The 14,020-nt window shown below is 33.7% G+C and overlaps 2 pseudogenes; both read right to left on the minus strand.

The window, feature by feature from the left end:
- Positions 1-4,216: 4,216 nt before the first annotated feature.
- LOC147075444 (small subunit ribosomal RNA) lies at positions 4,217-5,498 on the minus strand (annotated as a pseudogene).
- A 943-nt stretch (positions 5,499-6,441) lies between these two features.
- On the minus strand, positions 6,442-8,875 carry LOC147075445 (large subunit ribosomal RNA; annotated as a pseudogene).
- Positions 8,876-14,020: the final 5,145 nt, after the last annotated feature.

Below are 14,020 nucleotides of genomic sequence, written 5' to 3' on the forward strand. Positions count from 1 at the left end.
CTCCATAGAGTAATTAATTAGACTATTTTTTCCCAATTAACTCCTTTGGGTCTTATATATAATACTCAATACTTCATTGCGCCCAAAATGCTTTCTCTTCCCCTATTCTTAATCCCATTGGTATTTTGCGAAGAACTACCATCTTCTCTCGAATCGAACAAAACTCTAAACTCTCCTTTATCTCATGAGAATCAACTTCATCACTCCAATGATGACAATCTTCATGTCATCAATCATACCCCCCAACAATCAAAGTCCGAAATTTCCTATCTTGGTTTCTGGCCTTCTATCATCTACTTTTCTACTCCTGAATCTGCAAGAGGTGATTTTTTATCCAATATATGTTCTTCTTACCTCGCGGCTTTGATAGGTTTTGCCGTTTTCTATTTTTGTTCGCGGATATACAGATATGCAATACTCTTTCCACCCGCTCTAGTACTCACCGCCTCTACTATTATTGTCCTTTTCGCATCTTATTTATATCTGCTGCACCAATGACATAATCTCTTATATCTTAACATTATTAATAAATTTTTCCGAAAAATCATATTATATCCATTTTTGAATCAAAACTGTGTTGATATCTCCCCAGTACACATACAACTGACTCCACTGGTCTAGTAGTATTCCCTATCAATTATTTCATTTTATCTGCTTCACATTACTTTTCTTGCCTTGTTCCCCATACTCTCCTCTAGTAAACAATATTTTAATTTGCAAAAATATTAATTTCTTATGAGAATCAATCATTATTTTTAAATCCTTACTTTTTATAATCTCATAGCCTCCCTACCTAGTTCCACTACTTAAACATCACTCTAACCAGCAATATCATATCCCTCATATCCATAATCCTTCTGAACTAACCTTACCATCAAGCTACAATATCTTACACATCACAAACCATTCTTGATTACTTTTATTTATTCAATAGAATTCTTAACAACAAATATATTACATTAACTAAGAGTTAATAATTTCCATTTTTCAAAATCTCATATTATATTCCGATCGTTTGCTTCCCATCCGTGAGTTAGTACTCTTCAATAAATTTCTTAATTAATCTTCAATATCTCTGATCATCTTAATTATCAACACTTACACTACTCTTTATTCTACTCATCTTATTTCCTCTCCATCTTTATTCTTCATTTCTACTGACTACAAATTAGTTTCATATATTACCTATCCACCATTTCTTCCTTACCCTATTACTTCCTAATATATATACTGGTAATTTTTTATACCATTATATATACATATATAATAAATATTTTTTATACCATTATATATACATATATAATAAATATTTTTTATACCATTATATATACATATATAATAAATATTTTTTATACCATTATATATACATATATAATAAATATTTTTTATACCATTATATATACATATATAATAAATATTTTTTATACCATTATATATACTATATACATATTTTTTATACCATTATATATACTATATACATATTTTTTAGACCATTATATATACATTATCAAAACATTCGATTCCTCTCAATACCATCATAGTTCAATCCTCTCACATATCCCTTATATCTTCCATAATTCGAAACCATAGAATAAATACATATAATGTCTCTCATACTTCTTATCATGTATCATTTACCTTCCTTCTAGTAAATCAATATCTCTTTTCATCATATACCATCCCTTATCATATTTCTTATCCTGCTCCATAATCTCCTTTCATTCCAATACCTTTACATATCACCATTCTTGATAACAATCTAGTATACCACAATAGTCCATTAATCTTTTATCATGTCTCTGTTCCTAACAAGTCCTGCCCATTCATACTGTATTCTTTTTTCAAAAATTGATCATCTCACTAGCCTTGCATATTCCTCTTCTGCTTATTTATCTTCTCCCTTCTCCAGAGAGATCCTTAATAAAATTCTACATGTCGTATTTCAAAATGTTGCTTTAATTCTACAACATCACTAACTAAGTCTACAACAATCATAATATTGTTACATCTCTACTCTGCAATATGGAATTATCCACTTCAACTCAATCTTCTTACAAATTTCATCTATTCATATCTGTCGTATAATGTTATTTCATCCTAGAATAATTGTATAAATCTTATTGAACTGTATAAATCTTATTGAACTGTATAAATCTTATTGAATTGTATAAATCTTATTGAATTGTATAAATCTTATTGAACTGTGTAAATCTTATTGAACTGTATAAGTCTTATTGAATTGTATAAATCTTATCATCTCCATCCTTATAATCAGGTTAATGATCTACTTATAGCTTTCTTCAAATGGATCTACTAAAGCTGGTCTTACCAACTCAAAACCTCATATCAAGTACTCTCCATAATACCGTGTTTCTCTCTCCATCTGCACAATCCTAATTTCATATCCTACTACCTTCTTCAAAATCCTTTTATACATACTAATAATCCCAAACCATATGTATATCTCATCTGCTATATCCAATTAAAATATTCTTCTTTTTATTCATCTCGTTATATATCACTACTCCGTGATTAATATCATGTGCTTTACATTATTTTTCAAATCACATTATTCTACACTGATATTCTGTGTGAGTTGAAAACACCTTTTATACCACTATATGATATATGCCATATTTTATATATATGATATGTACTATATGATATATGCCATATTTTATATATATGATATGTACTATACCACTATATAATATACAGGTTGTTTCAATGCCACTGTGTGTCATAACGTATTTTCTGCTAACATAGTTATCAACATCACATCTATTTTCTACCATATTGTATCCTGATCTTCATTCACACTACAATACATCGGCCTCCTTCATTTTTGACCTTATCATTTCAATTCCATCGTATCACTGTATCGAATCTGCGTGTCTTTGTCACATACTTTATAATGATCGTTGATATCTCACTGATTAAATAATAAACTTTTTTCATAACTACTCCATTTTCGATGTATCAGCCATGTTGATAAAACACATTATAATGTTGTTAGTTTATTATTCAATCTAAAAATATCACTTAATATGTTGGTTATGTTAGTTTAATACCAGTTAATAAAAAATATCACTTAATATGTTGGTTATGTTAGTTTAATACCAGTTAATAAAAAATATCACTTAATATGTTGGTTATGTTAGTTTAATACCAGTTAATAAAAAATATCACTTAATATGTTGGTTATGTTAGTTTAATACCAGTTAATAAAAAATATCACTTAATATGTTGGTTATGTTAGTTTAATACCAGTTAATAAAAAATATCACTTAATATGTTGGTTATGTTAGTTTAATACCAGTTAATAAAAAATATCACTTAATATGTTGGTTATGTTAGTTTAATACCAGTTAATAAAAAATATCACTTAATATGTTGGTTATGTTAGTTTAATACCAGTTAATAAAAAATATCACTTAATATGTTGGTTATGTTAGTTTAATACCAGTTAATAAAAAATATCACTTAATATGTTGGTTATGTTAGTTTAATACCAGTTAATAAAAAATATCACTTAATATGTTGGTTATGTTAGTTTAATACCAGTTATTCAATCTAAAAATATTACAATATGTCTATACTGTTCTTTCACCGGATTTATAAATCAATGCATGATGAATCAAAGGATGTTGTATATGTGATATACGAGATTTTGTGTATAAAGTATTTATATGAATTTGTGGTGGAATAGCGTAGAAACAAGAATTATTAGTTTTTGTATGAATGCTCAATATAATACTACAACACCTTATAACAGCTCGTACACAACAAAGTTAATATTATAAACAATTTATTATACATTCTTACTTAGTCCTATTGGACTCGGAGTGCTATATCGAGCTGAGATACTGTCTCAATTATTACTTAGTCCTATATCCATTAGCTAGTCTCCACACACCCGTTAAATATCAGTTGCTCCCATACAGAGCATCTCCGACTATCTCTGAATTACCTCTGTTACGATTCCCACCCCGATGTATGTAACCACTTACACATTATACAATCATACACACCACTATAACACACATATACAATCATACACACCACTATAACACACATATACAATCTATACACATATACACATATACACATATACACATATACACATATACACATATACACATATACACATATACACATATACACATATACACATATACACACCAACCCCCACGACTCTCACTCCCACAAAATTCTTTAATGATCCTGCGGCTGGTTCACCGACCGCAACCTTGTTACGACTTGTACCTTATCTAGTTATAACTATTCAGAACCGGGGCTCTTCATCTTCATAACCATCTGAGATAGTGACGGGCGGTGTGTACAAACTACAGGGACTCATTCACCATGACTTAATGAATCATCGTTACTAGGAATTCCTCGTTCATAGTTCATTTACAAAAACTAATCCCTCGCACTCCAAAATTCATCTGTCTCCACATCGAGTATTGTATTGCGCGTGCCGCCCAGGGCATCTAAGGGCATCACTGATCTGTTATCGCCTTCTCCTTCCTGTGCCATTCTGCACCTGTCCACAAAGATCTCACTAATTATAGCACTTAAGCTGAAAGTCATCCCATCAATTTCCAACGACCATGCACCACTCCTGCACCGTTCACGTAGTCGATCTCCACGCTGCTTGGTCCTGGTAAGTTTTCCCGCGTTGAGTCAAATTAAGCCGCACAATCCACTCCTGGTAGTGTAGTTCCGTCAATTTCACTTTAAGTTTCACCCTTGCGAGCGTACTATCCCCAGAGCCCGAAAACTACGATTTCTCCCTGCAAACACTCCCGTGTCCTGCTTGTCGGCATCGTTTACTGCTGGAACTACAGCGGTATCTAATCACTTTCGATCCTCCAGCCTTCGTCCTTGATCCCCAGACTCGTTCAAGTGCATCGCTTTCGCCTCCGTCAGTCCAGATGGGGTCTTGGTCATTTCATCTCTCGCCCATCTATACTATGCACTCTGCCCGTTCCGCCATCTTTAGCAAACGCTGCACCCTTGACCGGTGCCCTTCAATTGCATACATAAAACTACGGACTTTTTAACTGCAGCATCCACCATAGACACTCTTGGAGTCGGTATTACCGCGGCTGCTGGCACCAAACTTGCCCTCCAATCAACTACGCACTTGTTTACTGTGCTGCTTAACTTACGTCTCATAACTGCCTCCTCACCAAAGAGTGGGCAATTTTCGCGCCTGCTGCCGTCCTTGGACGTGGGAGCCATCTCTCAGGCTCCCTCTCCGGAATCAAACCCTCATTTCCCGTCACCCGTCATCGTCTTGGTAGTCCTTTACACTACCAACTAACTGATAGGGTTGCGTCTTATTCTTGCCTATTAGCCACAGCTTACCGTGGTTATCTACGCCATCAAGAGCAAATCATCGCAACATTACTGAGCCGTTCGCCATTCTATATTAAGCATGCATGGCTAAATCTTAGAGACTAGCATCTACGTCAGGCAGAATCAACCTGGTGTTCTGTCATTTCCACTGTGGCCTATCCCAATCCTGCAAATTCATAGCAATCCATTGCTCACAACACAATATCCTCTATCCACAGACTCACTCGCATCTCCATGTCGCCAAAATGCTGTGTGCATACACTCCCCGGGTTTCCCCATGCATCTACTTTTCTGTGCCGCCCGTCCTACTCAATTTATATCAATGTATACGGGTGTGACGCGAAATAGATGTATAAAAGTGTTCGTACATATAATACACATATACATATACATACACATACACATATACATATACATATACATATAATACACATATACATATACATATAATACACATATACATATACATATACATATACATATACATATACATATACATATACATATACATATACATATACATATACATATACATATACATATACATATACATATACATATACATATACATATACATATACATATACATATACATATACATATACATATACATATACATATACATATACATATACATATACATATACATATAATACACATATACATATACATATACATATACATATACATATACATATACATATACATATACATATACATATACATATACATATACATATACATATACATATACATATACATATACATATACATATACATATACATATACATATACATATACATATACATATACATATACATATACATATACATATACATATACATATACATATACATATACATATACATATACATATACATATACACACATATACACAACCCCCACATTATACACACATATACACACATATACACAACCCCCACATTATACACACATATACACACATATACACACATATACACACATATACACACATATACACACATATACACACATATACACACATATACACACATATACACACATATACACCAACCCCCACGACTCACCCCCACACAAAAAGGAACAGGCCTGCCTGAAACACTCGTAATATATACTCGCTTCGCACAGCAACCCTCCTTACATGCGTAGTCTTCGCACACACATATCCCACAAGTCCCCATTCTGGCTTAGAGGCTTTCAGCCATTACAGGCTGGATGTAGCTGCGCCCCCACCTTAACAGATGAAGGCTCGACCAGTGATCCAAACCAGAACTTCCTCTCGTACTACTCTGGCCTGCTCTAGGATACAATGCAGTAGGGTAAAACTAACCTGTCTCACGACGGTCTAAACCCAGCTCACGTTCCCTGTTGGTGGGTGAACAATCCAACACTAGGTGATTTCTGCTTCACCATGCTAGGAAGAGCCGACATCGAAGAATCAAAAAGCGGCGTCGATACGATCTCTCGGCCGCCACAAGCCAGTTATCCCTGTGGTAACTTTTCCGTCACTTCTGCACTTAATACTTGCAAAAGATCTCTAGGCCCCTGTTTCCAGTCATCAATACGTGCTCTCACACCTATGTCAAGCTCGCTTTTGCCCTTATACTCTACGAGTGGTTTCCATCCCCTCTAAGCGAACCTTTGGACGTCTGCGTTACTTTGTAGCAGTCGTGCCGCCCCAGCCAAACTCCCCATCAAGCAACCAACCGTCTAGTCACGGGGGTCAGTGGTCTCACACAGTAACCCACCTCGCTACGACACCCAGACTAGACAATCTGCTTCACTAGAGTCAAGCTCAACAGGGTCTTCTTTCCCCGCTGCATATCCCAAGCCCGTTCCCTTGGCTGTAGTTTCGCAAAGCAGTAGGTAGGGACAGTGGGAATCTCGTTGCTCCATTCATGCGCGTCACTAATTAGATGACGAGGCATTTGGCTACCTTAAGAGAGTCATAGTTACTCCCGCCGTTTACAAGTGCGTACCTAAAATTACTTCCTTAACGTCCCAAGCACTGGGCAGAATTCACTTTGCATCCACACAAAGCTATGTTTTTATTAAACAGTCAGATTCCCCTTGTAAGCCCAGTTCTAGCATGCTAGAGCCAATAATTATCCCTAGGTTTTTCATCCATTTTGCCGATTTCCCTTACCTACTTTATACTTATGAATCGGGCTTCTAACCCCTGAGCCCTGATGCGGTTCGGTACGGCTGGCCCCTGTCTTTTTCCCCGGGCAAGTCCATGTGCGTCTCCGTATGACTCTCAACACATCGTCGCGCGGTACAGCAAATTCTCACTCCGCGCCCCCTTGCCGTCATCCCTGTTTCGCAACCTCAGGCGCCATCACGCAAATTTCTATGCATCTCCCTTTCATTTAGGTCCGTATCACCTCCTTCTATCCAAAGGACGAACCCGTCTCAACATTCACTTCTATAAGATGCTACTACTTCCAAGATCTGCTCCTAATGTTGTTCCATCCGCAGTCGCCCGCGCACTTCCCCACAACAATAGTGCCAGCCTACTACTCATAGAGTCGAGGGCCTCACACGGCTGATAAGCGCCATCCATTTTATGCCGTCGCAAATTCGGTAGGTACGTTATAACACGTTTCTTAGCGGATGCCGACCTCCATGGCCACCGCCCTACTGTCTGGATTTGCCTACCGCTTTTATGGGTTCTATGTTCTGCCTTTGGCTGTTTATCCCTCTGTTAGGTTCATCCCTTCTTGCAAATCAAGCTTACCTCAATTTGCCCACTGATCAATCCCTAGGCTCCAGTGCTAGTATACACCTATTACACTGCGACAGATTCGGAGTTTATTGAATTCTTCCACATCCTCTCTACACCATCTCCCTAGTCCTTCATCGCTGTCCTGAGAGACATTTCGGCTGGAACCAGCTACCAGGTAGTTCGATTGGTCTTTCGCCCCTTTCAGTAGCTCATGTCATCGAGTTGAACATCAGAATGACTTAGATCCTCCATCAGAATTTTTCCTGACTTCAATCAAACCGCTGAAAGTTCACTACCTTTCGGGTCTTACCCTCCCAACTATCAAATCGCTTCCGGTCCTGCACTTCAAATGCTTCTCCTCGCTGGGAATGTAATCTCCTTGGTCCGTGTTTCAATACGGGTCTGAGCTCCTCAGCTTACTTCCTTGTACTTTCACTATTTCACTCCCGTACTGGGACTTTTTCACCTTTCGCTCGCGCTACTTCTCCACTATCGGTCACCGACTATATTTAGATTTAGATGCTATTACCACCTCTTCACACTGCACTACCAAGCAGCACTACTCCTCCTATCTGTGCGCCCCAAGGACTATCACCCCCTCTGGTCGGTCTTTCCATACCCGTCTCATATCACACAATAATTACAACTGGACAGCATTGCCCTTTACAATTGGATCTTCTCCATGTTCAATCGCCTCTACTACTGGAATCTCTGTTGATTTCTTCTCCTATCCTTAATGATATGCTTAAGTTCAGGATGTTGTCCTGCACTCACGTGCACTATTAGAATCTTACTATCGTATACTCCACGTTCGTCATCGCTATCGGTACCTATCGATCCCGTACAAGGAATTGATTTATTATACTTATGTATCATTCATGGGAGGCTAACCCCCCATGCCTCTATTTTTTACACCCATAGGCGTTAAATTATATATACATTATATATACATTATATATACATTATATATACATTATATATACATTATATACACACACCATTAACACACCATTAACACATTATATACCACCATATTTCAAAACACATTTATTCTACTCCATCCTATAATCCTATTCTCATAATCATATTTCTCCACATATACTCCCTTCTTACCATCGATGATATTTACTACCTTAATTCATCATCTTTTAATCTTCTCCAACAAGTTTTTATCTTCATCATTACTAATTCAAGAACATCCATTTATAGATCTATACTATCCAATATTTCCTTAATACCTTTCCTCCCTCCTCATCAAATAAACCCCTAAGTATTTCTATTTGTTTCTCATTGTCCCCAACTCTTTCTTTTCCCACTATATGTTACACTATTTGTCATCTTATCTTCAATATTCTTCCAAATTGCTTTTTTAATAATTGAATTTCGACTGATGTCCCGCTACTAAAAATTGTATGAACGAGATATCCATCACATTTCATATCACTCCCAAATCATCAGAGGGATATTTTATCCATATAAGAAATTCTGTATAGGTACAGTCATAAGACTCCAATTTATTCCTCCATTATTCGAATAATATATAATCCAAAAATCATTTACCACATTGTAATATTTTATTCAACTCCATATTAACTCTCCATCAATGAGTACTATTATAAACTCCCTATCTTTCAATTTTGACACACACTTCCTTTCCCTTAAGTTGGCTTAACAACTCTCTACTATCTCTACCCATCAATTCAAAATCTCTGTATGAAATTATTAATTTCTTCAAACTAGAGAGTTTCAAAATCGATCTAATTATTATACTCCAATCTGAATTATTAAATCCTACTCGTTTTATATCCAAATGTACCAATGATCTAAGTCCAATTACAAACTCCTGAATCTTTTCTGTTCTTCTCCTATCTAAAACAGTTGATTCGTTCATATCTCTTCCCAACTGATTATCCGATAGATTTAAGTCCTCAATCAACTTGTTATTTTCAATAATTTCGGTTATTACTTCCAAATCATCCAATTTTAGCTTATTTCTCCCTAGATCTATATTCTTTAGACTTTTTATTCCATCTAAAATAGCTCTAATACTCTTTGAATCTAATTCACACCATCCAAGATTCAGAACTTTCAAATCTGGCATATTCTTCAATAATTTATTAATTTCTTGAATATCTCCACCATTAAATCCACACCTTGAGATTTCAAATGACTCTATTTTGAAATTACCTGCAATAACCTCACTATCATCGTGGTTAAAACTACAATCTCCGATGTTCACATCAACTACGTTTTCATACTTATGAATCATATTAAAGAACTCTGTAATTGTCTCCAATTTCATTTTATTTTTCTCCAAATTTATACCTTTCAAGTTGGGAAACCATTTTTGTATATCTCCAACTTCTTTAACAGATTTATAGGATAACTTATTGTCTCTCAGCCCTAAAAATTCTATTTTTTCCCAAGGCACGAGAGTACTGTGATCTCCTCCATCATCGTTGGCCTCTTCTGACGTCTGTTGATATATCTCAAATATGGATAGCACATCATTTTGATTTAGGCCATTTTCACCCAAATAGAGTGTCTTCAATTCCGGCATCTTTAATAATAATTCCGAAAAGACCAATGCTGCTCCATCTTCATTCAACTTATTTGAAGAATAATCTAAGCTTTCAATATTTAGTTTAGTTATTGATTTTGCAAATGTTTTGGTTCCTTCCAATTCAAGTCCATTCTCACTAATATTTAGTTTTTTCAGTGGTTCTATTTCCTCTATGGCTTTGAACAGTTGTGGCAGATAAGATGAATTATTAAACCTATTTCCAATCCTATTGCTACTAATATCAAATGATTCAAGATTTTGACAGTTTTTTAATTCCTGAGTGAATGGCAAGATCCATTTAGTATTATGAATATAAAACTTCAGCTTAATATGCCTCAATGCTTGAATGTTCTTCAACGATTCTACAACAAGATTCAGATCTTTATCATTTACATCTATATCCAATTCCAAATCTTTTAAATTCGTAGCTTTCTCAAACAACTCTACTATAAATGATACTTCTTTATCCTCTGTAATTGAAATCTTCAATACTTCCAATGTATTATATGGTATATATTCTAATATTTCCTCAAATATATTTCTATAATTATATAACTCTGTTATAACAATCAACTTAAGCTCGGATATCTCTTTCTTCCAATACTCTTTCAAACTACTGGATTTTAATTGGTATGCCTCCATAAACACATCAAATTCATTATATCCTATATATAATGAATTGAGCACAAATGGTGAGAACATTCTTTGTGTGGCTGGGTCTGTTAACTCTACTGTTTCCAATATTTGTTCTGTAATTTTCTTTGAGTATTCTCCAAATTCTTCATTATCCTTCTGTTCAAACAAATAAGTGAGTACTTCTATTTTGTCTTCATTGCTGTTGATCATTCTATTATACATATTTGTGAAAAAATCATTGGATGTGGCAAAGTTGAATTTCTTTTCACAGAGCATTAAGTACTTCATAGTCAATGAAATAGGAAATGGTCGTGTATTACCTTCATACCCACTAAAAGTAAGTGTATTAACAAATTGTGATAATTCATTTTCTTGAATTGTATCTGAGATAAAGTTCATTGAAGAGTGGTCCATAATATCATCAATTTCTAATTCCATTTTTATTTCACTTGAACTGGCTCCATTTACAAAAGTAAACATTATATTCCCACTAAAATCTGTTGTATTATTCCTTATAAACTCTCCGATTGACTTAAATTCACATTCAACTTTACAATTGGGATGTTTTAACTTATCAATCAATATCTCAAATTTCTCTTCTATATTCTCTTGGCTAATATCCTTCAAAAATTCTTCTGTATTTATTGAAGGTATTGCAATTATTATGGCTACATTCATCAAATTTATCATTCCTGATTTTACTTCGTTTCTCACTTTTTTTTTCATATATACAATCTTATTTATTGGATATTTACTTTCGTTAGTAAATGTAAAATCTTCCAAATCTTGTACTACTCGAGACCATTCTTTTCTGATCTCATTTGTGATTGTAAATTGTTGAAAATTAACTTTTTTGTAGAATTTCTTCAATGGTGAATCTTCACTTAATTCTAAATGTTCTAGTGAATAACACTTTCCTTCTATATCCCAGAACAAGCAGTTACAAAGATGAAGAAGTACTATTTCAGCACAATCTGAGAATGCTTTATTTTCATCAAAAGTATTCTCACTTCTTATATATATTGGAATTGAAGCATTCGAAACGGGTGTATTCACCCCAGAATATGGAAATGATGAATTAACACTCTTATAAAACTCACTAAATGTTCTTGTGAAATTATTACACATATTATACACATCTATTCTATATGATTTTTCTTTAATTTTCTTTAATATTGTTTTGAGATATAACTCTAGATCTTTTTCGGAATCCAATACTTTGATCATAAATCCATGAATCAAGAGAAGTTTAAGATCTTTGTCTTTGAATATCTTCGATTCCTTTATGGAATTGGTTTTGATTCGATTAACTGTAGATTTAATGTTCTGTTTTTTAGAGAACTTTGCAGTATCTGTTTTATCTTTTGTCAAGATTCTAGTAAATATATCTGCCATTATTTCTATACCTTTATTACGTTTAATTTTGTCATCTGTTTTGAAGAAATGATAGTATGCAAAATTACTCTCCATACTCCTAACTGGACATAATATGCCGGTAGGAGATGGGAATAAATCTATTACAAAATTAATAAAAGGATCTTTGGTTTTATCCTCTCCAAAATTTCTTTCCCCATTTTCATATGAAACTTTTATTCTTGGATTATACCTCCTCAAATTAAGAATATAACTCATCAAACAAATATATCCAAATATTGGATTAACAATTGTTTTTTCTGCATCTCCATAATTGCCTGATGAAGAATTAGTTGTCTCAAGTAGTTCAGCTATCTGATCTATCGATATTTCTGCAAATACATAATGTATAAATAATAAACTGCATAGTAGTGAATAACAGTGTTTCATGGGTATGAATGTTAATTTCCAATATAATATACTTGATTTATTCCTTTATTTGCGATTAATTAGAATATCAATTAACCTTATATGCAATTTCACCTTTTAAAATGTTAATGAAACAAAAGAATTCTATATTAAAATTTAGTGATTACAAATAGAATAAAATGTTAGCAATTTAATTATTTGTTAAATTCATATATTTAGAACTATACATACCACCTTACTTTTTCCTTAAACATCTGTATACATTTGTCGTATTATAGATAATAATCTTAAACTGAATTTATAGTCCCTTAGTATATATATAATTCTTATATATAATTTAATTTGTTAAACTGGTATTTAATATATTACCAATAATAGTTAATATATTAAAACAGCCATATAAAGAGATATATAATTCATTTTATATTATAAAATAATCCAATAAATTTATCAAAAATCATATTCAAGGAAATATATAAGAACATTAAGATCAATAGGAATCTGTAGATAACAATATTAAGTACAGCATATTTATTTTAAACTTTGTTAATATTTCTTTTTATACTCATTATCGTAAAATAATGCCTTAATAAACCCAAAAGATCCATAGATCATAATGAAACTTTATTTATTGGCTATTACTAATTATTTTGTTTATCACTGAATCAACCAAGTTACTTTGAACAAATTCAAGTATTTTAAACTCATTTTCATTAGTTCCAACTGAATCTTTAGAATATCTGCAAGAACATAACGTTTCACTTCCAGAACTATAATGTTTTGATTCACTGTAAAAATCAATTTCTCCAGTATGTAAAGTTAATGGAGCTTCACAAAGTTTACAAAAATAGTTATTTATGTTGGTAGTTGTTGATTGTTCTTTCAATCCTGAAATCTTACACATTCTATATGTTGCTTGGTTGAGTGCGTCTGACCCCATCAAGTA

Source organism: Rhyacophila brunnea, unplaced genomic scaffold (assembly GCF_057557595.1).
Source record: "Rhyacophila brunnea isolate RB1 unplaced genomic scaffold, BYU_Rbru_1.0 scaffold_144, whole genome shotgun sequence".
Taxonomy (NCBI): domain Eukaryota; kingdom Metazoa; phylum Arthropoda; class Insecta; order Trichoptera; family Rhyacophilidae; genus Rhyacophila; species Rhyacophila brunnea.